Below are 25529 nucleotides of genomic sequence, written 5' to 3'. Positions count from 1 at the left end.
AGCTGCCGCTACGGCCGCTGGGATTGGCTCAGCTGTTCCCCGCGCCGGGAACAGCTGTTGCCACAGCCGGTGTAATGGCGGTTCGCGTGGCTGCAGCTACAAACGCGGCTCCTATTCCCGCTGCTCTTGAGCAGGTACGTAAGCCCCTCTGGGGGCTTGCTCTCGGGGTCTGGGGTCTGCGGGTCCTCCTTTCTCTCCCTCGAGAGCCTGTGGGGTCACTTCGCCGCCACACCGGCCAATCTCTGCTCTAAGAGGAGCAGGCACCTTAGTGCCCGGGGACAGCCTCCCAAAGGGGCTTCCCTGCCTAAGCCTGGTCCCACAGCAGTTCTGCCTCCTGCTTTTTCTGGACACTTGTTGTGTTGGATGCTGGGTGTGGGGTATACTTAGGGCTACACAAGCATTGCATTTCCCACCCACTTTGCAAAGCCACCCAAAGGGGCTGCCCCCTGAAAAAAAAAAATCCTATTTTTTTGCACAGGGAACAATTTTGTTTTGGCGCTTTTTTGAATGGGGCTTTTCACTTCCTTTTCCAGCCCATGGGGGTTTTCATACACTTTCCAGGCCATCACCAGACTGTCTGGGTTGGGTTTTTTTAACACCAAAGTGATGCTGGGGGGGGCAGGGGGGGAGGTTCCTGCCCCCTGAGGGCCTATAAATTTGGGGAGCAGTGATCAGGGTGCATATGTTATATCAATGAGAGAGTTTTGATGCAGATGAGAGATGGCAGCACACCAGAGGCAGGACTCAGCCCAGAGGAAGACTTGCCTCCGAGTGGCACAGGAATGCAAATGCAGCGGTTCGATAAGAGTACAGCCTGCTGCTTGCTGCTGAAGTTGGGTGCAGTGCAGCATTAGAGTGCAGAATGCGAGCTGCTTAGCGACACTTGTCAAAAGAGGACACTGCAACATGTTCCACAACCGGCACATTTACACATTGTTAAGTGACACCCAACACTTGGCTGTGTCCTGAGGTTGGGGGGGTTGCATTGTTTACTTCAATTTGGATGTAAATAGGGTTGGTGGATTTAATTGCCATGAAGAAAGGTGCAAGGTATTGTATAGCATGAAGCCCCGCAATTGTAGCTCAAGGTTTGGGGTGGGGGGGAGGGGAACGCCCTTCCCCCACTTCCTCGGTCATCAGCTGCCTTCTCCACCTCCCCATACCCCCTTCCCTTCCCCACCCCCCCAGGAGGGCTACCCCCATTCCAGGGCAGGAGGCACTGCATGGTGGTTTTCCAATACAAATTCTTGTGCTCTTAACTCCACCTCCCCCACCCGCCTTCCTTCCCTCCCTCCTATTTTTAGCTCCCGATTGCTACGCTTCATGCTGCTTCCACCAGTCACAACAGGCAGAAAAGAAGAACGTACTCATGAAGCCTGAGACGGAAGCCTGAAGCCACTTCCGTCTCAAGTGACAATGCTGGCAGTGTCACTACCAGGTGCCTATTATCTGCTCTTAATATCCTTCGATTCATATTCATAATACTGAAAAAGCATATGGGAATTCACCATTAGCACTGTATTTACAGAATTTCAGTCCCTTTCTGCCGTGACTTAGACAAGTCCTCTTATTGTGCGACTATATCAGCAACTAAACATGTACTTCAGATAATGATTTTAAAATTGAAAAGTTAATATTTCAGTTTAATATATGAACATGCCAGTATTTACCAATAAATACTATTTTTTTTTTGTCTCTGTTTAGGTTAAGAACAGTATATTGTGTTTGTTTGCCTTACTTCCAGGTTTGCCTGCTGCCCAGCTGCCTGGCCTACAGTGTGCAAGATTTAAAAATGCAGAAAGATTACAAATGTTCAGGTAGTCCAAGCAGCTACTTACTGAAATATGCTTCATTAACTCTTTTCAAAGATGATGTATGCAATATTCCTTTTTTATTTTTTGCTTATATGTCCAAAATTTTTTAGTTCACTGTGTTTCGCTACTTGAGCCCAGTGTACTCCCCCATCCAGATACAAAGGAGCACAGTAATTTCTGGGTGCTAGGTGAGAAATTAAATGACTAACTTTTGTGCAAGCTGTTCACTTTGTCCATCAGGAACAGCAAAATAATTAGAATGAAGTTTTGGTATTAGGGCACTGTATTTTCCTAATGATAATAATCAAAATATCTCATGTGTCTGCCTTTTTTGTCTGTTTTACTTCTTCTGGTGGCTGCCCAAAGATCTGAGGAGCTGGACCCCAGACTGGACCAGGTGCCTATTTCCTAATAATTGTGCTCTCTTGTATCTTGTGAAGACAATGATCCCAAGTAATTCTGTCTATGGTAATTATTAAATTAATAATTATACTAGTAATAATTGTAAAGGATACTAATAGGGCTGTGTGACGCTTCACTGCCTGTTTCATTTTGACACTGTTTTGACTCATTTTGAGCTCAAAACGGTGAAATCAAAATGAAATTAAGGGCTTTGAAACAGCCTTGAAATGAGGCCTGGCTCTCCCTGCTTCCCGCCACCAGACTGCACTCTGATCGACTCTGCCAGGCGCATGGAGCCCAGCCTGGTGGCAGGAGGCAGGCAGAGCTGAAGCTGCACTCCGGCTCGGTTCCATGGGGCTGCGAGCTGCTGGGAGCTGAGCCCGGTGGAGGGAGGCAGAGGGCAGCCCTGGCACTGCACTCTGATTCACCTCACCAGGCTCAGTTCCATGGGGCTGAGCCACTGGGAGCTGATTTTCCCCAGGTCCCACAGCAGAGCCAACCTGAGGAGGGTGTAGGGCCTGGGGCAAATCAGCTCATGCGGGTATGATTAGTCCTGCAGCACCAGCCTCCTGTCATCAAGCAGGCAGATCGGGGTCTCCCCTGCACCCCTGGAAGGGCTGTGGGGGCTGTGCCAGAATGCTCCTGGTGTGGTGGCCCCTGATCTGCCTGCCAGATGACAGGAGGCTGGTGCTGCCAGCTGGGGCCAGCAGCAGCAGCAATCTTCTCAGAGCTGGGTGCAGGCTCCCAGCTGGCAGTACCAGCCTCTTGTGATCTGGGAGGCAGATCAGGGGCCCACACCCTCAGAAGCAGTCTGGCACAGCCCCCACAGCCCTCCCGGGGGTGCGGACAAGGCCCTGATCTTCCTGCTGGATAACAGGTGCTGCTGGCTGGACACAGCCTGTGCCAAGAAGATTGGTACTGCCGCTGGCCCCAGCTGGCAGCACCAGCCTCCTGTCATCCGGCAGGCAGATCGGGAGCTTGCCCACACCCCCAGGAGGGCTGCAGGGGCTGTACCAGACTGCTCCTGGGGGCGTGGGCCCCCGATCTACCTGCCGGATGACAGGAGGCTGGTGCTGCTGGCTGAGGCCAGTAGCAGCACAGATCTTCCTGGCACTGGCTGTGGAATAGCTTATGGGTAAAAAGGCAAAACAGCATTGAAACAGAGAAAGAGTTTCAATGAAACGAAACAGAACAGTGCTTTCAAAATGAAACTAAACTCGAAACAAAACACTGTTCCGTCAAAACGTCAAAATGGAAGTCAAAGCGGAACGGTGCTTTTTGCACAGCCCTAGATAATAACAATACTCGACCCAGAAAGTCATTTTAGTATTGATTGCACATAAATAAATACATACATACTAGGGCTGTGCAAAGCTTCGGCCCCTGATTTGATTCGCCCAATTCATTGGCCGAATCTCAGAATCCAAATCGAACAAGAGGACCCTTTAATCTCTCCGAATTGAATCGGAACCATCCGAATCTATTTGGAGAGATCCGAAAAGATTCGGAGTTTTGGAAATAGACACAGCTTTAAATGTGTTTTCTACATACTTCTTGGTAGCAGGGGCTCATGAGTGCTGCGATGCTGGGGCGCATGGAGTGTCCCACAGAAGCATGGGGGGCTCCCCAGTGTGCTCAGCAGCAGACCCAGAAGTGGACCAGAAGCACTTCCAGTCCACATCTGGGTCCGCTGGGGAGCACCCAGGGGGGCCCCCCTGCACCCCCTGGCTCAGTGACCGGTGCCGCCTGGGCCTGGGGAGGATACCCAGGGTCCCCCCACAGCCGATCGCTGAGCCAGGGAGGCACGGAAGGGCCCCCCAGAGTGCTCCCTGGCAGACCTGGAAGTGGACCAGAAATACTTCCGGTCCACTTCTGGGTTCTCCGCCAAGCATGTGGAGGGCCCCCCTGCACTCCTGTGGGACACTCCATGCACCCCAGCATCGCAGTGATCATGAGCCATGCCAGCTAACTCAAGGTATGTAGAAAGAAACTTTTAAAGTTGTGTCTATGTCCGAATCACTGATTCTCCGAATCAGCATTGAATCTTCAGATTCAGCCAAATCAAATCAGGGACAGTGATCTGAATCAATGTATTGAATCACTGTTCCTGATTTGGGTTGAATCCAAATTCAAATTGAATAGGGCCTGCTTCACACACGCCTAATAGATAAATCCATTAATTGTAAATAAATAAATACGTAATGAATATATAATAAATACATAATAAATAAAATAAATACAGAAATACAGAAATGAATACATCAATAAATAAATACGTAAATCTAGGTGCTCTTATCACCCTCGGTGGGCCTGGGTCAAAGGCCCTCTGTCTGGTCCCATGGCTTCTGGTTTTAGCACCTTCAGGGGTGCTCGGGCTGGGCAAAGGTCCGCCCTCCCCTCTTCTTCCCTGCTTGTCACAGAGCACTTAGGTGCCCAGGGAATAAGGAGCCCAGCTGTGGGCTGCTGGGGCAACCAGGGAAGGTCAGCTGACCGGAAGGGGCAGGGCCTGGCCCTTATAAAGCACAGGGGCTAAGACCAGGCTGGCAGTTCCCTGCCAGCTGCTGAGAAGGAAGGAGCTCTTTGCTATGGGAGAGAGGGGAAGCCTGATACAGAAGCAGCACCTAACATTGCTGAGAGCTAAAGAGTCACCGGTAGGATTGAATGTTGTTATGGCCAGGCGACTTCAGTTTGAGTTATAGCCTAAGGGCTTGCATTTGTGTTGCTGTTTATCACCGGTGGTTTGGGTGAGGGTATTAGGGGTTGGAGGAGGCCTCATGGGGGACCCACCATGGTGTGGGGGCCCCAGCGCCAGTAAGGGCGCAGCATCCTCATAGGGGACCCACAGTAGTGTGGGAACCCCAGCGCCAGCAAGGGTGCGGTATTTGGGGTGCATAGACTCCAGCCCCAGAGAGGGGCGGTTGACAGGCCCCAGAGAAGTGGGCGTTGTGGTGAGCCCCGGAGAAGGGGGTAGCAATGCGGTGAGCCCCGGAGAAGGGGGTAGTACTGCAGAGAAGGCCCTAGAGACAGGGCAGCACTATAGAAGAGCCCCAGAGGAGGGCGGTGTTCCAGAGAAGGCCCTGCGAGAGGGCAGCGTTCCAGAGAAGAACACCAGAGAGAGGGACAGAATAACGTCCAGTACAGCTGCGAGGCTTGGGGTGTGGTATAAGGGGTGGTAGGAGCCACGCATAGCCCCTAAGGCTAGGGTGCCCCGGAAGCACCCATTTGTAGAGCAGGACCCACGAGGGGCCCAGGAGTCCACAGGCAGAGACTACAACCAGAAGTGACCAAGAGGGCAGCCTCCCTAACATATTTTAACATCAAAGACGTGGTGGGCGACAAACCAAGGATGCCCTTAGGCCAACTTGGCATGGGAAGGGGCCTTAAGGAGATCACGGCCCTCCTGTAGGACCCCGCCTGTGACAAAGTGGTGTATTGGCCAGGAACGTAAGGCTGTGCACGGGGAACGAACCCATGCCCCTGAGAAGGGGAGACAAACTTTAGGGCTAATACAAGAACAGAGAGAGGTGTATAGGAAGGCAACAGCAGCACAGACCTGAAAGGGGGACGGAATAGGAAGGCACCGTCCCTGAGACTGTACAAGGAGAAGCCGCAGGGCCCAACCTGGAAGGGATTAAAACAAGTCTAGCTATGGCAGAGGCAGAGGATATGGAGGGCCTCAGGCAGGAGAATTTTGCCTGGCTATTGCGGGTGGATGAGTTAGAGGAAAAAACCACCCAGCTGGAGTGGGAGCTAGAGATAACACAATCCCAGAGAGAGCAAGTGGAGGCAAAGGCCGCTGGGTTAGAACAGCGGATACAGGCAGGGAAAAAGGAAGGAGGCTCCAAAGAAACCAGGTGTTTGCTAGCAGCGGAAGCTGAGAGGACTCGCGCGCTAGAACAGCATATTGCAAATGCAGCCCAGAAGAGCTGGGAGAGGGAAGAGAAGCTGCAGAAGATGCAGAGGGAGATGGAAGCATGGAGAGCAAGGTCTACTGGAACCAGCACAATCCAGGCAAGCAAACAGAAGGAGATGCGGCAAAAGTTGGACATGTCAAGAGGCCTAATTAGTGCCCTACAGAAAGAAGTCCACAGCCAGGAGGACCGCATAGCTCAATTACAGGATGAGGTGGAGGACTGGCAGCAGAAGAGTATACAGGGAGAACAACTAGCTCAAGAGTTGCGGGACAAATTGCTTGAGAACCATGCCCAGACCACAGAAAATGGGAAGATGATTGCACGAGAGATGGAAAAGGTAAAAGCATACATGGCAGAGTACGACATGCTGCATGATCGAAATCTGTCCCTTGAGAAGGAGGTAGAGGCCGGAACACAAGAGAATGAGAGGGTACAGTCCCAATTACAAAGTGTGGAGGCGGAAAAGGACCATCTGGAAGAACAGATACAAAGCCTTAAAACCCTCCTAGAGGATAGTGCGGCTAAAGAAGCAGTGACTAACAACGAGAGGGAGCAGGCACTACTTCAAGTGCAAGCCTTAAGTCAGCAGGTCCAGGCCTTGGAGGCAGAAAATAAAATGCTTCAGGCAGCAAATGGGCAGACAGCCACAAAAGGCCAAGATCCTGGGGAGTCAGAGGTGCCAGAGACAACAAGCATAGCAACTCAGACAGACGCAGGACAGAAGGCCCAAGCAGAGAAGGTTGCAGATGCAATGCGAGAGAGGCTGGAGGCGCTGGGAGCCAAACTAGCAGAGTGTGTGACCACGGCTAAGTCAGAATGCCTAAAGCAGCACCAGGAACTCGAGGCAGCGAAAAGGTCCTTGAGACCAATAATCAGATTTGCCAAGACTGCACACAGGAGAGACAAGGCGTCAGGCGACATAAGCCAGAGATGAGCCCCAAGGAAAAGGGGTCAGTGGGACCCAGAAGAGAAAGCCAGGTCAAGGAGCTAGAGACACAAGGAAGAGAACGATCACCTAAAGTGAGGGACAGGCTGGGGAGGAGACCCCAGATTTATGTGCAGAATATCCCAGGAGACGTCAAGTGGTGGACTTTAAGAAAGCTTGTTGAAGCAAAAGTCGGAGGTGTTGCTTATGTAAAAATTTATAAATGACCTAAAGGAAAATCCACTGGTCGAGGAAAGATTGAGTTTTGGGAGGAAAAAGATGCCCAGAGAGCATTGAGAAGACAATGGGAGATCTGGGGAAGGCTTCAGGATCTCCAGAGAGGGTATTAGGAGAGGCAAGCACCATCCCTGCAGCAGAGCACTATAAGAAGAGATAGTGGACCCTAGAAGACAAGAGACTCAACCAACTGAGAGTTCAGCCTTCCAAGGTTGGCTAATGTGGAGGTACTGCCCGTGGTGGGGCAACTCCCAAGAAATCCCACGTGGTGCGCCTTAGGGAAAAGGCGAGCAGGAGGCACCTTAAAACCTCCGCCTCTACGCATCTAAAGTGTTGGTGAGCCAGAACAAGAACTTTAAAAGGACCAAGACGAAGAAAGCCAGATCATAAGCGGAACAAGATCAAGGATGCGCTATGGACAAGTATGAAGACCCACCTCGGTGAGTCTGGGTCTTGAGGCGGCAGGTGTGTCGCAGAGCACTTAGGTGCCCTGCTCCTAAGGAGGAGAATAAGGAGCCCAGCTGCGGGTTGCTGGGGCAACCAGGGAAGGTCAGCTGACCGGAAGGGGCAGGGCCTGGCCCTTATAAAGCACAGGGGCTAAGGCCAGGCTGGCAGTTCCCTGCCAGCTGCTGAGGAGGAAGGAGCTCTTTGCTATGGGAGAGAGGAAGCCTGATACAGGAGCAGCACCTAACATTGCTGAGAGCTAAAGAGTCACCGGTAGGATTGAATGTTGTTATGGCCGGGCGACTTCAGTTTGAGTTATAGTCTAAGGGCTTGCATTTGTGTTGCTGTTTATCACTGGTGGTTTGGGTGAGGCTATTAGGGGTTGGAGGAGGCCTCATGGGGGACCCACCGTGGTGTGGGGGCCCCAGCGCCAGTAAGGGCGCAGCATCCTCATAGGGGACCCACAGTAGTGTGGGAACCCTAGCGCCAGCAAGGGCGCAGTATTTGGGGTGCATAGACCCCAGCCCTAGAGAGGAGCAGTTGACAGGCCCCAGAGAAGTGGGCATTGCGGAGAAGCCCCGGTGCGGGTGTGGTGAGCCCCAGAGAAGGGGGTAGTACTGCAGAGAAGGCCCTAGAGACAGGGCGGCACTATAGAAGAGCCCCAGAGGAGGGCGGTGTTCCAGAGAAGGCCCTGCGAGAGGGCAGCGTTCCAGAGAAGAACACCAGAGAGAGGGACAGAATAACGTCCAGTACAGCCGCGAGGCTTGGGGTGTGGTATAAGAGGTGGTAGGAGCCACGCATAGCCCCTAAGGCTAGGGTGCCCCGGAAGCACCCATTTGTAGAGCAGGACCCACGAGGGGCCCAGGAGTCCACAGGCAGAGACTACAACCAGAAGTGACCAAGAGGGCAGCCTCCCTAACATATTTTAACATCAAAGACGTGGTGGGCGACAAACCAAGGATGCTCTTAGGCCAACTTGGCATGGGAAGAGGCCTTAAGGAGATCACGGCCCTCCTATAGGACCCCGCCTGTGACACTGCTGCCTCTTAGCACTCAGCTCTTCCACTAGTATGTACCCCAACTAAAGGCAGCAGGCTTAAGTAATTTTCTTGCACCTTCCAGTTGACTTAGGTAAGTTCTACTAGTGTACCATGGGTTTCAGCTAAAAAGCAATTCTTGGTCTGCACACTTCCACAGGGGGAAGGAGCATTGGAGCTAGTAGTCATTTTCTCTGAATTTCCTTTACTGCAAGGAAGTCTTTCCTCAGGTCTGAAACCAGGTAAATCTGGCTGCTCTTACCACTGTCAGTGGGACTTGGTCAAAGGCCCTCAAGGTCCTTCTTCCCTCCCTCTCTCTTGCCCCAGGACTGAGGGCTTGGCTCTTAGCACCCTGGGTGGTGTGTGAAGCACCTCCTTCATGGTTACTGGCAGCGTCCCATCCAATGAACAAGACCTCAACACTGGAAGATTTGCTCACTTTGAATGCAGATCCAGATGGTACTGCAACGTTCAGCCTGTCATTATAGCCTGGACTGCAGTGCTCCCAGTGGAGGCCTTGGGTAAAGGACCTCCCTCACTCCCTCAAATAGGCAATCAAATAATAAGTAAAACAAGCAATCAAACAAGCAATGAAATTATCAAAAAAATCAATCCAAAAAGAAGTCAAATATTCAATTACAAAATCAAATAATCTAACAATCAAGCTAATAATTAATCTAATAATCAGAAATAAAAAATAATTTAAAATCAAAAATCAAGTAAGCAAATAATCAATCTAATTAATCAATAATCATGGATTTCACCTAAAAAGCCATACTTGGTATGCACACTTCCAGAGGGGGGAAGAAGCTTTGGAGTGAGCAGTCATTTTTTCTGAATTTCCTGCACTGCAAGAAGTGCTTTCCTCAGAGAAAAGTGCTTTTCTCCAACCTGGTAAATCTGTACACTGCAGCATGTGTGCCTTTAAAAATAATTTTTGCTACAGTGCAGTTTTTCCAAGAACATGAAGGGTCTTTCTTCCCTCCCTGTTCACTGCTGCTGCATGGTGGATAAAATTATCGAGTAAGCCATCAATCAATCAAACAATCAATCAGGTAATCAATCAAATTATTGAAAAATCAATCAAAAATCAAATACATTTTCAATTACAAAATCAATCAAATAATCTAATAATCAGAAATAAATTAAAATCAATAAAAATCAAATACTTGAGCAAATAATAAATCTAATAAACAATCAAGTAATGAATCACAATCTGTGACATCTCTAGCGGATGCTGTGAGTACAGCACCGTCCCCTTGGTTGGGGTCCCCCAACTTACCTGCCATGACTTCTTACCTGAAGAGAAGGAGCGGGTTCAGTGGTGTTCTTCCCCTATCGGCCCAAAGACAGGGTACTCACAGAAGTGCCATGGTGTTCCTCAGGGCTCCACCTTCCCATCCACTCACCAACCACTCGGGTGTTCCACTCATTGTTCCGTCAATCTCTGTAAGTCCCTTTACTATGGGGGTCTGGCATCAGCTTTGGTAAACCGGCCGGTTGCCTAGATGTTAATGCATCTGGAGCCTCAGTCCCTGATCCCAAAGGGCTGAGCGCCCAGTGTTTGGCATCCTCCCCAGTCCGAGGGAGAGGGACATTTCTACGAACTTAGGAATTGAAAGGGCTGGGGATTGTACGTCCCCAGCCTAATGCTGGGGGACACTGCTACCCCTGCCTTTGATATGGGAGCAGTGTTTGCAGGGCTGCTACTACCATCCTCCAGAGCCTCCGCCTGCCCGGTGTGCTCCTAGCTAGCTCTCTCCCTCTCCCTCCCCACCAGCTTCTGGCGGGGTGTTTAAATTTCCTGCAGCAGCGGCATCAGCTGCTGCAATCAGCCAGTCACCACCCCACCTGGGAGCAGCTGCTTGAATAGCCGGCGTAATGCAGGCTCACACGGCTCCTGCTCTGCTTCTGCTCATCCCGGCGGTAAGTTTGCCGGGGTACAGGAGGCTTGCTTACTTCCGCTGGGAAAGCCCAGGCCTGTCCCCAGCATCCTCAGTGCCTGTGGGGGCTTCTTGCTGCCACACAAACCTAGTACTCAGATTCCCTTTTTCATGGCATTTTTATTGATATCCATACCTGTCACCATAAACGATTTCATCCAAAATTTCAATTTAGGGTGTCACTGGTAGGTGTTGTCGGGCTTTGGCCCCTTCTTGACTGGTGCCTTGCCCCCAGCAATGTCAAGTTGAGATCCGGATTTGGCACCACCTACGTGGTTTAGTTGCTGCTCCTACTCGTCTGCTATGCCTTATATGTTTTATTTTTCTTGGGAGGCAGTTCCCAAGAAAACTGCTCCCTTTAAACACACACCAGGTGGAGAGGCTGATGCCTCCACTTGCCCCCTGACTGCCCCGATTTAGGCAGCTGGGGTAGTCGGTGATTGTGGCACCAAGGCCCTGTCGGATGATGGGGCTCAGGCCTCCTCCCAGCTGCCCTCCACCGCAGCCTTGTCTGAGGAGGCATGGATGGCCCTGGGGAGGCAGGCCAGAAGCAGTCTGGCCCATCCTCTATGAAGGGTGGGCCACCTGCCATGAAGAAGAACAAAGAGAAGTAAGTGAAAGGGACCACTCAGAGCACCTCATCCCTGCTGAGATCTTCTTCAGCTGGTGCTGGGGGAGGCCCTGCTGGAGAGCCTGGCCCTGCTCTGGCTGTCATGTCATGACCCTGTTGACTGGGGATGGGGGCAGGTTGCAGGTGGGGGAGACAAAGGCAAGGGTCACCAACCCCTCGCCTGTCTCCCAGTTTTCAGAGGTGGGTGGCAGTAAAAGCTATGCACAGTGCCTCTCTTCTGGAGATCTGACCCAGGGGGTGGCAGAGGAGTCTGCTGACCTCTTGGTCCCAGGCTACTGAATTAGATGAGGTGGCTAGTGAGATGGAGATCCAGCTTCCTGAGTGTCGCAAGCTACCTCGAGAGCAAGATGACCTCTCTCCCCGCAAGAAGGTGGGAATTTCTCTTTAAGAGCCAGTCCTTGACCTGGACGATCACAGGAGGCTGATGGATTTAGATATTGAGGGTGTCGATGCTGCATTTGTGGGTGAGCTCCCAACTAGGGTGCAGCCTCACCGTGCATCTGCCAGAAATGTGCAGCCCATGTTGGCAGACCTCCCTTGGGTCAGGCCCGACTATGGGGGGCTCCTGACCTTTTTGAAACAGACTAAAGGACAGAAGAACGTAGCGGGGCGCATCACCCAATGGTGCACAGATCCTAAAGTTTTTATCAAGGATGCCAGATCTGCGGCCAAACTTATGCAACAAGATCTAGGCACTTGGCAGATGGTTTACTGTCTGGAGAAGCTCGCACAGTGAGTGAGAGACGAGTGGGGCCTGGCAGGGTCCCTGGAGTACAGTAGGACATGATAGGTCTTTTCCAACCTGTCTTTTTGCTCTGCTCTCAGGGGCTCACTCTTCTACCTACACCATACCTCACTATTCCTTTCCCATACCCACACCCATGGCAGCCACAACCATTGGCACTTTTAACATCAACGGCTGACAAGATCCAGTGAAATAAGAGGCCATCCTGGAGCTCCTGCACCAGAAGTGGCTGGCTGTCACCTCGAGGAGACACATTCCGACAGGCTCAACCAGTTGGCTTGGCATGCTGCCTAGTGAGGCCACTTGTTACTGAGTCATGGCACCAACCTTAGCGCCAGGGTTGCGAGTCTCCTATCATCACAACTATAGCATAATACAGCAGTGGCGTGGGAGATTGTCCCTGGCCACCTGCTGACTGTCTGCGTCACCCTAGCACAACACCATTTGCTACTTGTCAATGTTTACGCACCTACTGATGGCCAGGAGAGGGTCACTTTCTCTGAGACACGGCTGCCCTCTTGCGTGATACTAGTGAGGATGATGACCTGCTCCTCATAGGTGGGGACTTTAATTGTACCACTGACACCCTGTTCAACTGTACAAGACCTGAGCCTCACCTGCCTTCAGCCCATAAGCCTCAGTCTGTCTTGGAGACTGCAGGCCTCATTGACATCTGGCGAGCCCTGCACCCCAGGGTAGGAGCCAGCACCACTTCTCTTGGAAGTTGGTTTCAGATCCTACCTGCCCTGACAGTGAAGTAGCACCTCCTGATATCTAGTCTAAATCTACCCTCTGCCAGCTTGTGATAGTTATTTCTTGTCACTCCTGGGAGTGCTTGGGGGAACAGGGACTCCCCCAATGCCTGCTGGTCCCCTCTGACTAGTTTGTAAATGGCCGCTAGGTCCCCTCTCAGCCTTCTCTTGTGGAGGCTGAACAGGTTCAGGTCCCTTAGCCTCTTCTCGTAGCGTCTGTGAGTGGCCCTCCTCTGGACCCTCTCCATGTTGTCCACATCCCTCCTGAAGTGTGGTGCCCCTTCTTCCCAGGGGGTGTTGAGGAGACCCTCTTTCATGCCTTCCTCGACTGACCCCACCTGTAGCCACTCTTTGTCACCCTCGAGCTGCTGCTGCGAGCGCTGGGCAGGAGCCCCTCAGAGACCACCTACGTGTGCTCCTACCCATACCAGGCGGCTGAGAAGGGCCCCGTCTGCCCAGCCAACTTTTTACTGGGTCAGGCCAAGATGACCGTCCTCAAGAGCCACCGAAACCAGCTTGCCAGGATCGGCTCACATGATGCCCTGAGGTTTTTCATCCTCCTGGTGCAGGCAGGCCTCTCACTGGAGTTTGAGTATGCTGTGCTCCGGTGGGAGGTGCCCGCCTTTGAGATATGCTGGGCCCTTGAGGGAGCGCTGTGCCATGTGGAGGACGGCTGTCTCAAATACGTGCTCTGATGTCATGACTGGTCTGGGTGACTGGGCTGGCTTGGTGTCAGCCTATGACTTGCAGCTCGTGCCGCGCCCTGGGCCCTCATCAGGCTGCTTTTTTGCTTTCTTTTTGTCTGGGAGGTTGAATGTGTTGTCACGTGTATGACTGGATAGAGCAGGGTAGGAATTGTTTATATATAGTTATGACTGTGTGGCCAGCACGCCAACCGCATAACTAGCATGTAAGACATGACGTGGAATGTAGCGCAGGTGTCTGTCACGGTATGATGTTATGAATGTAATGACCTGTTGCTCTTGGCTTGATGGTAATTTGTTTGTTTTTTGCTTTGTAAGCGGCCAACCTTTTCGTATCCCTGAACCCCTGAATAACGTAGTTAAAAGTCAAAAGTCAAGTCCGTCCTTCCTTCCTTCCATAGAAGAGACTTGGGGTGGGGGGCAGCAAGGCAAACCATGCAAGGCAGGAGCAGGATAAAAGTTGAGGCACTGGAATGGAAGAGGCTTGCTGGCTCTAAGAAGCAGCAGGAGGGAAAACGTGGGCTTTGCCTGCCTGACGGAGGTGGGGAAGGGGAGAGCCCCAAAATTCACAGCAAGGGCAGCCAGCAGTGAAGTGTATGCAAACGCAAGGAATAATTTTTTTTGGAATCCAAAAGAGTTGTATTTTTCATTAATCTAAACCTTGAACTAAATCACCAGTAAAAAGTTGCAAGATTAGCACCTGGTGTCTTGTTGAAGCATTGCAACAGAAATTCCATAGATTTCCGAGTGAACCCGAGAGGCACCTGGTGGTGAAATCATTCCAAGGCATGGAAAATGCCATTTTCGCCCCTATGTCAGATACACGTTGAAAAAAAAAATGATAAAAATAATCCTCTTGGCACAAATTCATCTGCTAAAAATAAAACATGTTGGAGGTGGTTTAAATTACAACGATCAAAAATGACTAACACAATAAAACAAAGTGACAGCCTTTAGAGAGGTACCATTGCAGCCCCACAATTAAAGCTGAATTTGGGCATGTACATAAAGTTCAGGATCTTGCCTCTTGTTCAGAATGAAACCTACCCTAACAGAACACAACACAGAATCCAGGAGCACAGCTTGGGTTTTCTGAGTGCTTACAAGTAAATACTTGACACTATTAAAAGATCAAATTGCTTGAAAACAAGCCCTTAAGGTTGTTTTTTTTGTCCAGCAGTTATAATTGTTTGGAGGCCTCCTTTAGCTATTACTGTCTAGAAGTATAGTTCTTAGACAGCCAAATATTCACACCCATTCAATATTGTCACTAATGACATTGAAAAGTTTGCCTTTCAAGAAAGTATGCTCTGAATCAATCAAGCCATTATAGGGTGTTGTAGCTATGGTTTCTGATGAGGCGCTTAGGTCATTCTTCAGTCTTGTCCAGTCAATACGTAGGATGTATTTCTGTTGGTTGCAGCATCTGGTTTGTTCAGGAAGACATGCTTCGTGGTGGCCGTGCAGAATGTATAAGATTTCTCCTGGCTGTGGATTGACAATGACTTGCTCTTTTCTTTGTTGTCATGTTTATATTGGTGGTGTTACACATAGGATAACAAACTGTCTTGATACACTGGGCTAAGTTCTGGGTGTGCAGTGAGTTGGGCACATGGAGTGTGAAAGTATGTACCCTCAGATGCATTAGAAAGCTCTGTGCTTCCGCGGACCCCTCTGAGACAGTAAATCCACACCTCCCACAGTTCTGACACTGTCTAGTCTAGTCCACAGCCTTCTGCACTTCATTGTAGGGACTTGCATTTTTCTTTCCAATGTCCAATCAACTGCAAGACTGTTGTCTGTCACCAAGCTTCCAAGAACCCTCCCTTTTTATGGTGGTAACAGTGACCTGGCTTGCCACATTCAGGCGTTATCTCCATAAACCATACAATCCTGTAGGCACAAGGGAGCTCATTCTCAGTTCCTTGGTAAACTCCCCAGCAAATTTGTAATTCAAGATTAGCTTGTGGGTAAGCCTCAAAGGGAAGCTCTGTAGTAATTACAATTTGTTTAGCTGGCTGCTATTTTAGGCATGTCTTTGGTACAAAACAATGTAATTACTTACTTGTTCTCTGATATAACTTTTTTTCAGACTCTATTTTGAGGGTGGTCAGATACTGTCTGTACTCACTGAATTCTTTTAGTGTGCACATCACCTGAACAATAAAAAAAAATGGTGACTAGGAATGTCTGTCCACTGCAGATAGTCCTGTACAATTACAATATTAATGCCATAGTTCCTCGAGTAAACTGTAGCTCCTTATCCCCAGGGTAGGAGCCACAGCCCTGCAAGTCACAGAACCCTTCAAAGGAAAGACCTGTGAGAGGTCACTCATGCAGGTTTTTTGGACTTAGCCATCTAGAACAAGAGTATGAAACCCTTTGCTCCACCCCCAGCCATCCCTGTTTTCCCTTCTTTCTCCTAGTTGGTGCTGCCATAGCACCCAAGCCCTCTTTCACCACAGGATTAAGGTAAATGTCCTTGCTAACTTTTTATCTTTATAGTTCTTACAAGGAAAGCTATATCAAGATGCTGCCATGACAAATGCATCTGTTGGCAATGTTTATCCTGTTCATGAAAGGCTCTTATAGGACATTACACACTGGAATACGAGTGAGAATATCCAGAGCCTTATTTTGTTGCCTTATTTTTGCATATGCTGTACGTAATTTTTTTATATTTTTTTTTTATATACTTCTTTTACACCACTCCCTGCACATCCTTACATAGCGTCTGATGAAATGAGCTCTAGCCCATGCAAACTCTATATATCTCTACTTTAGTTAGTCTAGATGCAAATCTACCCTGTCTCCTAATTGTTTCCCAATGGAAATCAGTGACTTTGGTGCAAGCAGAATTGTATTACACCAAGAGCGGGCAAAGTATGGCTCAGGCCGGATTCAGACCATCAAGGGATTCTATTTAGCCTGCAGTGGGTCCCTCAGCTCCACCTGGCCCAGGCACAGGGGGCAGCCTGGTCCATGGCATGTGCAGCCAGTCCCACCACCCCCAGGAGCATGATTCATAGATGTTAAGGTCAGAAGGGACCTCAATAGAACATCAAGTCTGACCCCCTGCATAGGCAGGAAAGACTGCTGGGTTTAGATGACCCCAGCCAGATGCCTATCTAACCTCCTCTTGAAGACCCCCAGAGTAGGGGAGAACACCACCTCCTTTGGGAGCCCATTCCAGACTACTCTTAACTGTGAAGAAGTTCTTCCTGATGTCCAGTCTAAATCTGCTCTCTGCTAGCTTATAGCCATTATTTCTTGTGACCCCCAGGGGCGCCTTGGTGAGTAAAGCCTCACCAATTCCCTTCTGTGCCCCCATGATGAACTTATAGGCAGCCACAAAGTCACCTCTCCTCCTTCTCTTGCGGAGGCTGAAGAGGTCCAGGTGCCCTAGTCTTTCCTCATGGGGCTTGGCCTGCAAGCCCTTAACCATATGAGTGGCCCTTCTCTGGATCCTCTCCAGGTTATCCACATCCCTCCTGAAGTGCGGTGCCCAAAATTGCATGCAGTATTCCAACTGCAGTCTGACCAGCGCCCGATAGAGGGGAAGTATCACCTCCTTGGTTCTGTTCGTCATGCATCTGCTGATGCATGATAAAGTGCCATTAGCTTTTCTGATGACTTGGCCACACTGATGACTCACGTTCATCTTGGAGTCCGCTAGGACTCCAAGATCCCTTTCCTCTTCCATGCTTCCAAGCAAGTCATTTCCTAGGCAGTAGGTATGCTGAACATTTTTCCTCCCTAGGTGCAGCACTTTGCATTTCTCCTTGTTGAATTGAATTCTGTTGTTTTCTGCCCACTTGTCCAACCTGTCCAGGTCTGCTTGCAGCTGTTCCCTGCCCTCCGGCATGTCCACTTCTCCCCATAGCTTTGTGCCATCTGCAGACTTGGACAGAGTACATTTCACTCCCTCGTCCAAGTCGCTGATGAAGACATTAAAGAGTATCGGTCCAAGGACCGAGCCCTGCGGGACCCCACTGCCCACACTCTTCCAGGTCGAAACCGACCCGTCCACCACGACTCTTTGGGTGCGACCCTCTAGCCAATTTGCCACCCACCAGACTGTGTTGTCATCCAAGTCACAGCCTCTTAACTTGTTCACCAGTATGGGGTGGGATACCGTATCGAAGGCCTTCCTGAAGTCTAAGTATACGACATCCACCCCTCCTCCTGCATCCAGGTGTTTTGTAACCTGGTCATAAAAAGAGACTAGATTAGTCAGGCATGATATACCTGCTACAAACCTGTGCTGGTTTCCCCTCAGCATAATTTTTCCTGCCGAGCTCTCGCAAATGTGAGCCTTGATAATTTTTTCAAAGACTTTGCCAAGCTTGGAGGTGAGACTGACTGGCCTATAGTTGCCTGGGTCCTCCTTCCTCCCCTTCTTGAAAATGGGGACCACATTGGCCCTTTTCCAATCCTCCGGGACCTGGCCTGTGCGCCATGAGCGTTCAAATATTCCCGCCAGTGGCTGTGCAATGACATCAGCCAGTACCTTCAGTACCCTCGGATTGAGCTCATCCGGGCCTGCCGACTTAAACGCATCCAGTTCCTCCAAGTGACTCTTCACCATCTCAGGGTCTACGCTTGGTAGTCTGGTGCCCTGCTGCTGCCTCTCTACAATCCCAGTGAGAGCCTTGTCTTGCCCCTCTCTTAGAAACACTGAGGCAAAGAACTCATTGAGGACTTCAGCCTTGTCCCCACCGTCCGTCACCAATTGCTTATGTCCATTTAGTAGAGGTCCTATTCCACCCTGGGCCTTCCTTTTACTCCTTATATATCTAAAAAACATTTTTTTTGTTATCCTTAACTTGGGATGCCATCCTCAGCTCCATGGTAGCTTTGGCCTGTCTAACTGCCTCCCTACAAGCGCGAGCAGAGGAGGTATACTTCTCTTTAGTAGTCTCTCCCCGTTTCCACTTTTTATATGCCCCCCTTTTAGCCTGTAGGGTGCTCTAGATTTCTCTGGTCAGCCAAGGAAGCCTCTTGGCCCTTTTTTTCCCACATCGGGATTGTCTCCTTCTGTGCCTGAAAGATCATTTCCTTAAGGCGCAGCCACCCTTCCTGGGCTCCCAACTCTTTAAAACTCTTACTCTGCAGTGCATCCTTGACTAAACGCCTAAGTTCATTGAAATCAGCTTTCCTAAAGTCTAGCACTTTCACCCTACTAGTTACCTTACCCACTCTACGTCTTATGAAGAATTCTATTATTTGGTGATCACTGTCCCCCAGGTGACCACCGATCTGTAGGTCTCCTGCTATGTCATCCCCCATTGCCAATACCAGGTCCAGTAAGGCATTCCCCCTAGTGGGACCATGTACCTCCTGCATCAGATGGAGGTCCTGTACACAGGATAGGAACCTGCGTGAACGGTGGGACTTTGCTGTCTGCGTCTCCCAGCAGATGTCTACCATGACTACCGCCTCCCTCGTTTTTATGGTCTCCGAGAGCTGCCTCAGGAGCCCCGAATCTAGTTCTTCCCCTAGGTGTGGGGGTCTGTAGCAGACCCCTACCACCAAATCCCTTCCCCCTTGACCACCATGTAACCTAACTCACAATCCTTCTACTTTCTCCTCCTCCGATTCCATTTTGATAAGGGTTGATGTATATCGCTCATTGACATAGCGATATGTCCTCCCCCTCTCTTTTCCACTCTAGCCTTTCTGTACAGCTTATAACCCTCAATGTGTACCGCCCAGTTGTGGGAAGGATCCCACCACGTTTCTGTTAGTCCTACTAAGTCGTAGGTGTTTTCTGCAAGCAGGAGTGCTAGTTCATCCTGCTTGCTCCCCATGCTCCTAGCATTAGTGTGTAGGCACTTGAGCCCTGTGACTGGCGCCTTTGTTGCCCCCCGGCTCTGATGCCCAAAGGGCCCCTTATTGCTTACCTGCTTATTGCTTACCTGTGCTGTACTGCTGGCTGCCCCATGGATTGCAGTTTCCTGATGTTCTCCTTCAGGCTGGACTGTCCTTGTGGGTGCCGCATGGTTTGGTGGTCCACGGCTTCCCCCGCCCTCGTCTTCCCCTCCCCCCGACAAGCCTAGTTTAAAGCCCGCTGGAGGAGATCCACCAACCTAGAAGAGAACACACACTTACTTTTGGGGTGGGGTGGGGCAGCACAGCAGTGGGACTCACTTCCCAGCAGCCCCTGTGGTGCTATCTAACTCTGCCCAGCTGCTGCTGCCAGTGTCTCCACCACTAATGCCAGACCTGGCCCTGCTTCCCAGGTGCTCAGGCCCATCCATGCCACACCCACCAGACAGAGCAGGCAGGCAGGCAGGTTCTCCATGGAGACTAGTCTGGCACCCCCGTGGGCAGGGCGTGCTCAGCCGGATGAATGGCTGGGGCCACAGGTGGGCAGGAAATGCCTGGTTCCTGCCTGTGGAACTGGCACCCATCACAGGGGCATGTAGGGAGCAGATCATGGCTCTGCCTGGGGCCTCAGGCCCGTGCTGTCACTGCCCTGCAATCTCAGCCTTGGCCTTGGCTCTGGCCCTGGCTGCCCATAGAATCATAAAGTTAGGGTTGGAAGGGACCTCAGGAGGTCATCTAGTCCAACCCCCTGCCCAAAGCAGGACCATCCTCAACTAGATTATCCCAGCCAAAGCTTTGTCTAGCTGGGCCTTAAACACCTCCAAGGATGGGAATTTCACCACCTCTCTGGGTAACCTGTTCCAGTGTTTTACTACCCTCCTAGTGAGAAAATTCTTCCTAATATCTAACCTAAACTTCCCTTGCTGCAACTTGAGACCATTGCTCCTTGTTCTGTTGTCTACCACCACTGAGAACAGTTTAGTTCCATCCTCTTTCAAGCCCCCCTTCAGGTAGTTGAAGGCTGTTATTAAATCCCCTCCCAATCTTCTCTTCTCTAGACTAAATAAACCCAGTTCTCTCAGTTTTTCCTCATAAGTCATGTCCTCCAGCCCCCCTCACCATTTTTGTTTCCCCTACTGGACTCTCTCCAATTTGCCCACATCCTTTCTCTAGTGGGAGGCCCAAAACTGAACACAGTACACAAGATGTGGCGTCAGTGCTGAATAGAGAATAATCACTTCCCTTGACCTACTGGCAACACACCTATCAATGCAGCCCAGTAAACCGTTAGCCGTCTTGGCAACAAGGGCACACTGCTGCTTGCCCACGCCATCCAGCATAGGATCAATTGCCATTTCCCCCCTCCCCCCGAGCCAGCAACAGCTCACAAAAAACCTTGAAGGGGTCCTGCATCCCAAATAATTGCCCACCCCTGGATTACACTGACTGCTTCGACAACACATTTTACATACATAGATCTAAAGCACTATATTATTAAACCTACTTTGTTATGGGTGATGTAACCTCCTTTTTTCAATCTCCATAGGTTATCTTTGCATATATAGTAGGTGGGGATTATGTAGACTTCTGTACTTTGTTTTCATTAAGTGATTATAAGGATCCCCAAGATTGAAACTACCCAGAACTTGATAAAGCTGTAAAAACATACATGCAAAGGTATGAGAGAACATTAAATGACTGCTGAAGAGATAAAGACATTTCACAGTTCCTTAAAGACATTGGGCAGCCTTCTCAAACATGAATGGTTTGGATTATTTCCTGCTTTTAGCAGTTATATCAGGTATGAATTTTACCTAAACAAAAGATTTTGGTGTGAGGGAATAACTGGCATCTGAGTCTTCAATTTATCAGCCTTTTGGTAATTACTGTACTGATAGTTACCCAATGGGAAATTACTCTGAAATGGGTAATTACTCCGAAATGGGTAATTATGTTAGAAAATTTAAATTGTTCCACTAAAATACAGAAAATATATTCTATGTATAGTGGCAGTTATAATTAGGGGAGACACTCCCTAATTTAGAAGAGCTGGTAATTGGGAGAGAGTCCCTCAGTTAAGAGCTAGCCAGTCAGTCAGAGGCAGACAGTGTTTGTGGGAGTTGCTTACTGCTCTGGTATAAAACCTGTTATGTAGTTCTTCTCATTTATATGTGCCTACGTCCACTGAAACTGGTGATCACTATGTGGTGGCAGGTGAGGCAAATGAGAAGGAATTTGAGATCCAAACTAAAAAATAAAGTTGGAAACAGTGCAAGAACAGTAATGCACAGTAATCTCACACAGTGGAATTTTCCATTGGTAAGGAGCCCTCAAAGGGAGAGAGAGCTTCCAGGTGGACGTGCAGCAGGCTTTGCCTGCCTAGTAATAGTCCAAGGACAGTTAGTCATGGAAGTGTTGCAAATTCCATGTGCCCTTCTGCTGTTGGACAATATATCAGAGAACTGGAGGGCATTCAGACAAAGGCTTGAGTGGTTGCTAGTAGCCCCAGGGGCAGAAGAAAAAAAAATGATCAAGTCAAGTTCTCAGTCTTCTTGTATGATGTGGGGGAGGAATCCTTGGCTGTTTATAATACTTTTACCTTCAAAAAGGTCCACATCTGAAATTAAGTAAAGTACTATCCAAATTTGAGGAGTACTGCATGCCAAAAAAGAATGGGACTCTTGAAAGAGACAGATTTTTTTATGTGCAACCTCCCCCCCCCCAAAAAAAAAACAACAAAACAAAACACCCCACACAACAGGAGAAAGTATAGGCCAGTAAGTTTCTGAACTATAGAGACTGAGTAAGAACTGTGCTTTTGGGAACTTGACAGAATCTCCAATTAGTGATAGGATTATTTGTTGCACTGGAAACAGTGTATTAAAAGAAAAGCTACTGTGTCAGGGAGATTTCTCCCTAGAAAGGACTATCCAAATGTGCCAGGCAGTAGAGCTCAGTGCATGAAAAGGAGTTGTATATACAGTAGACATGAAAGAATATGGCCTGAAGAGGGAATCTTACACAGTGGAATTTTCCATAGTTAAGGAGCTCTCAAAGGGAGAGAGAGCTTCCAGGTAGACATGCAGCAAATGTGGAAGGCAGCATAGACCCAAATTTTGTGCTGCATTTGGAAAGCTGTTTTACATGCAACAAAAGGAAGCAGGCTCTGTAGATCCCACACAAAAACCTCTAGTGCATACAGTCATTGGCAGATCTAGAATTTTCAAATGGTGGGGTGCAGATGGTGAGATGCATCATAGCTGTTATCATGAGTATATTCTTGCAATTAGTCCCACATGTTCATTTGCCTGCCACAACTTTGATGGGAAAATAAATGTAATAACTAAACAAACAAAAGATAATTGCAGGTCTTAACGTCAATCTTTATGAGTTAACTTGTTACTTCTCACAAAAGGTCTCCTAAAGTGATAGCATCACCGCAAGGTCAACAAAGTCTAATCTTACAGTCTTTGTCTGGTGAGTGGCTCCTGGCTGAGCTCACCCTCAGTGGTACTTCTGTCAATCTCTTTCAGCTCCTGCCTCTGGTTGCTGAAGGCTCCGTGTTTCCCTGCCTCCTGCAAGTGTCTCACCTCTTTCTCAATTCAGGTAAAGTGGCTCTATGCTGCATGACGTTCTCACAAATCAGGTAGCACTATATGGCTCCTGTGCCTCCGCACAGGTTCTCCCAGCCCTCTGGGTTGAATTTGCATTCCTCGTCCCCTTCTGGGGGTTGTTTATTGAGGAAGTGTCCTTTTCAAGACCTTCCCCTTCTTATTTCTGGTTCATGGTTTATAATTTCTTACAGGTGTTAGAATCTCCCGCCATGAGATGCTGGATGATGATGTCATCACCTCCAGTCCATGTTTTCAGCTCTTGGTAAATTTAACTTTCCATTGTTAGTAACAGGGTCCAAGGGCTCCCTGATACAGGAACTAAGAGGAGAGGTATGTAACTAATAAATTCTTTTAAATCGTTATCTTTTTTTTAATCACTTTTTTGTTCTGATGCAGCATTTATCTTCTGTGATGGTATCTATTCTGCAGGTATGGAATGACACAGGAAGTCAGCAATCATATTCTTGTTTCTGGGTTGATGCTCTACTGAGAAACAAAAAGGCTGTAACGCCAGTGACCAATGAATTATACATGCCTTGTCAGTTTTTGCTGACTGTAGCCATCTTAATGGTGCATGGTCCGTGATTAATATAAATGTTCTCCCTAGCAAATAATATCTAAAAATCTCCACCCCCCACCTGATGGCCAAACACTCCCTCTCTGTGGTAAAATACCTAACCTCAGCTCTTGAAAATTGCTTGCTGGCATAAGCTATGGATCTTTCTTCTCCTTGTACTCTTTGGAATAAGACCGCTCCCAGAGCACTTCCTGAAGCATCTGTTTGTAAATAAAATACTTCTTGGAAATTGGGCGTGTAGCGTACTGTTTTTTGGGTTTGTTTGTTTCTTTGTTTGTTTGGTTTTTTTACAAAGAGCCTGCTTGACCTCATTGAAGGCCTTTTATAGCCTGCTCAGACCATCATAACTGACTTACCCACCCTCTTGTCATGTCTGTCAATGGGGCCACTAATTCGGAGAAAAGTTAGATAAACCTTCAGTAGTAATTAGCAAACCCTAAGAAGGACCTAAGCTGTTTTTGATTTCTAGGTAATTTATAATCTCTAATAGCAGCAACTTTATCGGCTACAGGTTGTATTCAACCCTGTCCAACCTGGAAACTTAAATAGTGATTTTCCTCCCTACCAAGTGCACACTTTTTGGAGTTAGCAGTTAATCCAGCATGCCTTAACTCTTGTAATACTGCCCTCAGGTGGTGACAGGGCTGTACCCAGTCTTCAGAAAAAATTATAATATAATATATATATGCTGAGGTATAACTTTGATGTGGTGCTAAGATCCTATCCATCAACCTCTGAAACAAAGCGGCTGCCCCATGCAATCTGAAAGGCATTCTCCTAAACTGGAATAAGCCCCAGGGCATACCAACTGCCTTTTTTTCTCTATGCTGTATAGCCATAGGGATCTGCCAATATCCCTTTGTTAAATCAAGTGTCAAAATGTACTTTTCTTGTCTTATCTTTTCCACCACATCATCAACCTGTGGCATTGGAAAAGCATCGAAAGTTGCCACTTCATTAAGTTTCCTATAATCTACACAAATGCTCATTGAACCATTGGACTTTGGTACTATAACTAATGGAGTTCTCTATGGGCTATGAGACTCCTCTATAATGCCCAGCCATTTCATTTGACTGATCTCTTGCCTTAACAGGCTGCCAGAGGTGACAAGGTAAACATCTCCAATGATTTCTCACTATACACCCAGTGGGAGTTTTTATATGATGTTCTATTGCTGTCACTTCTCCTGGTTTCTCACTGAAAACATCTCAAAATTCTCTCACCATTGCTCCAGCTCTTTCTTCTGTTTCACTAATACATTCTGCCCCACTTTTTCAGATCGTCCTCTTTTAACTCGCACAATATGGGGTCTCCTATCACATCCAAATCTTGTGATTCAACCACTCCCTGCATAAGCCATCCTTCTTAATTGTGCCATTTTTTCAACAAATTAACATGACCGTTTTGTCTTCTCTTCACAGGTTCTGTCCATTGTACCTCATTGTTCACTGGGCCTAGTCTATGAGTAAGATGAAATGGTCCTTGCCATCTAGATAACAATTTATGATTGTTTTCAGGCAACATTAATAGCACCCAATACCCCTCTTTGAATTTTCTGTTTCTGGCATGTTCATCATACCATTGCTTCTGTCTTACTTGACTTTTACCCAGGTTTTCTTGTAGAAGGTTCCTTACTCTTCCTAATCTTTCCTGGAACTCTTGCACTGGGTGAGGTTGACATATCTCTCCAGGGACTTTTTCTAACCGCCCTTCACAGATTATATCCAGTAGCCCTTGAGATTTATGCTCATAAACTAATTCAAATGGAATGCAGCCAGTGGATACTTGCGGTGCCTCCCCAACCAAAAACAATAATGGAGGAATTATGGCTTCCCACTTTCTAGGATCACCCTGAATATACACACGAATCATGCTTTTTAGGGTACGGTTAAAAAGCTTGTCTGTGGATGATACATAGAAGTCCTTAATTGCTTGACTTTCAGTATACTACAAATCCCCC

The 25529-nt window shown here is 48.7% G+C and overlaps 1 non-coding gene across 2 annotated transcripts; it reads left to right on the top strand.

Moving 5' to 3' along the window:
* Positions 1-43: 43 nt before the first annotated feature.
* On the top strand, positions 44-23797 carry LOC102561544 (uncharacterized). 2 transcript variants are annotated; one of them, XR_009463944.1, is made up of 6 exons: positions 44-134; positions 1305-1438; positions 1745-1817; positions 22911-22983; positions 23183-23321; positions 23421-23797. It is a non-coding gene; the product is annotated as an uncharacterized LOC102561544 (transcript). The 2 variants fall into 2 exon arrangements; XR_002090409.2 differs by having other exon boundaries at positions 1705-1817.
* Positions 23798-25529: the final 1732 nt, after the last annotated feature.

The sequence above is a fragment of the Alligator mississippiensis genome, chromosome 8 (genome assembly GCF_030867095.1).
Source record: "Alligator mississippiensis isolate rAllMis1 chromosome 8, rAllMis1, whole genome shotgun sequence".
In the NCBI taxonomy this organism is placed as follows: domain Eukaryota; kingdom Metazoa; phylum Chordata; order Crocodylia; family Alligatoridae; genus Alligator; species Alligator mississippiensis.
This window is presented reverse-complemented; position numbering and strand designations above follow the sequence as displayed.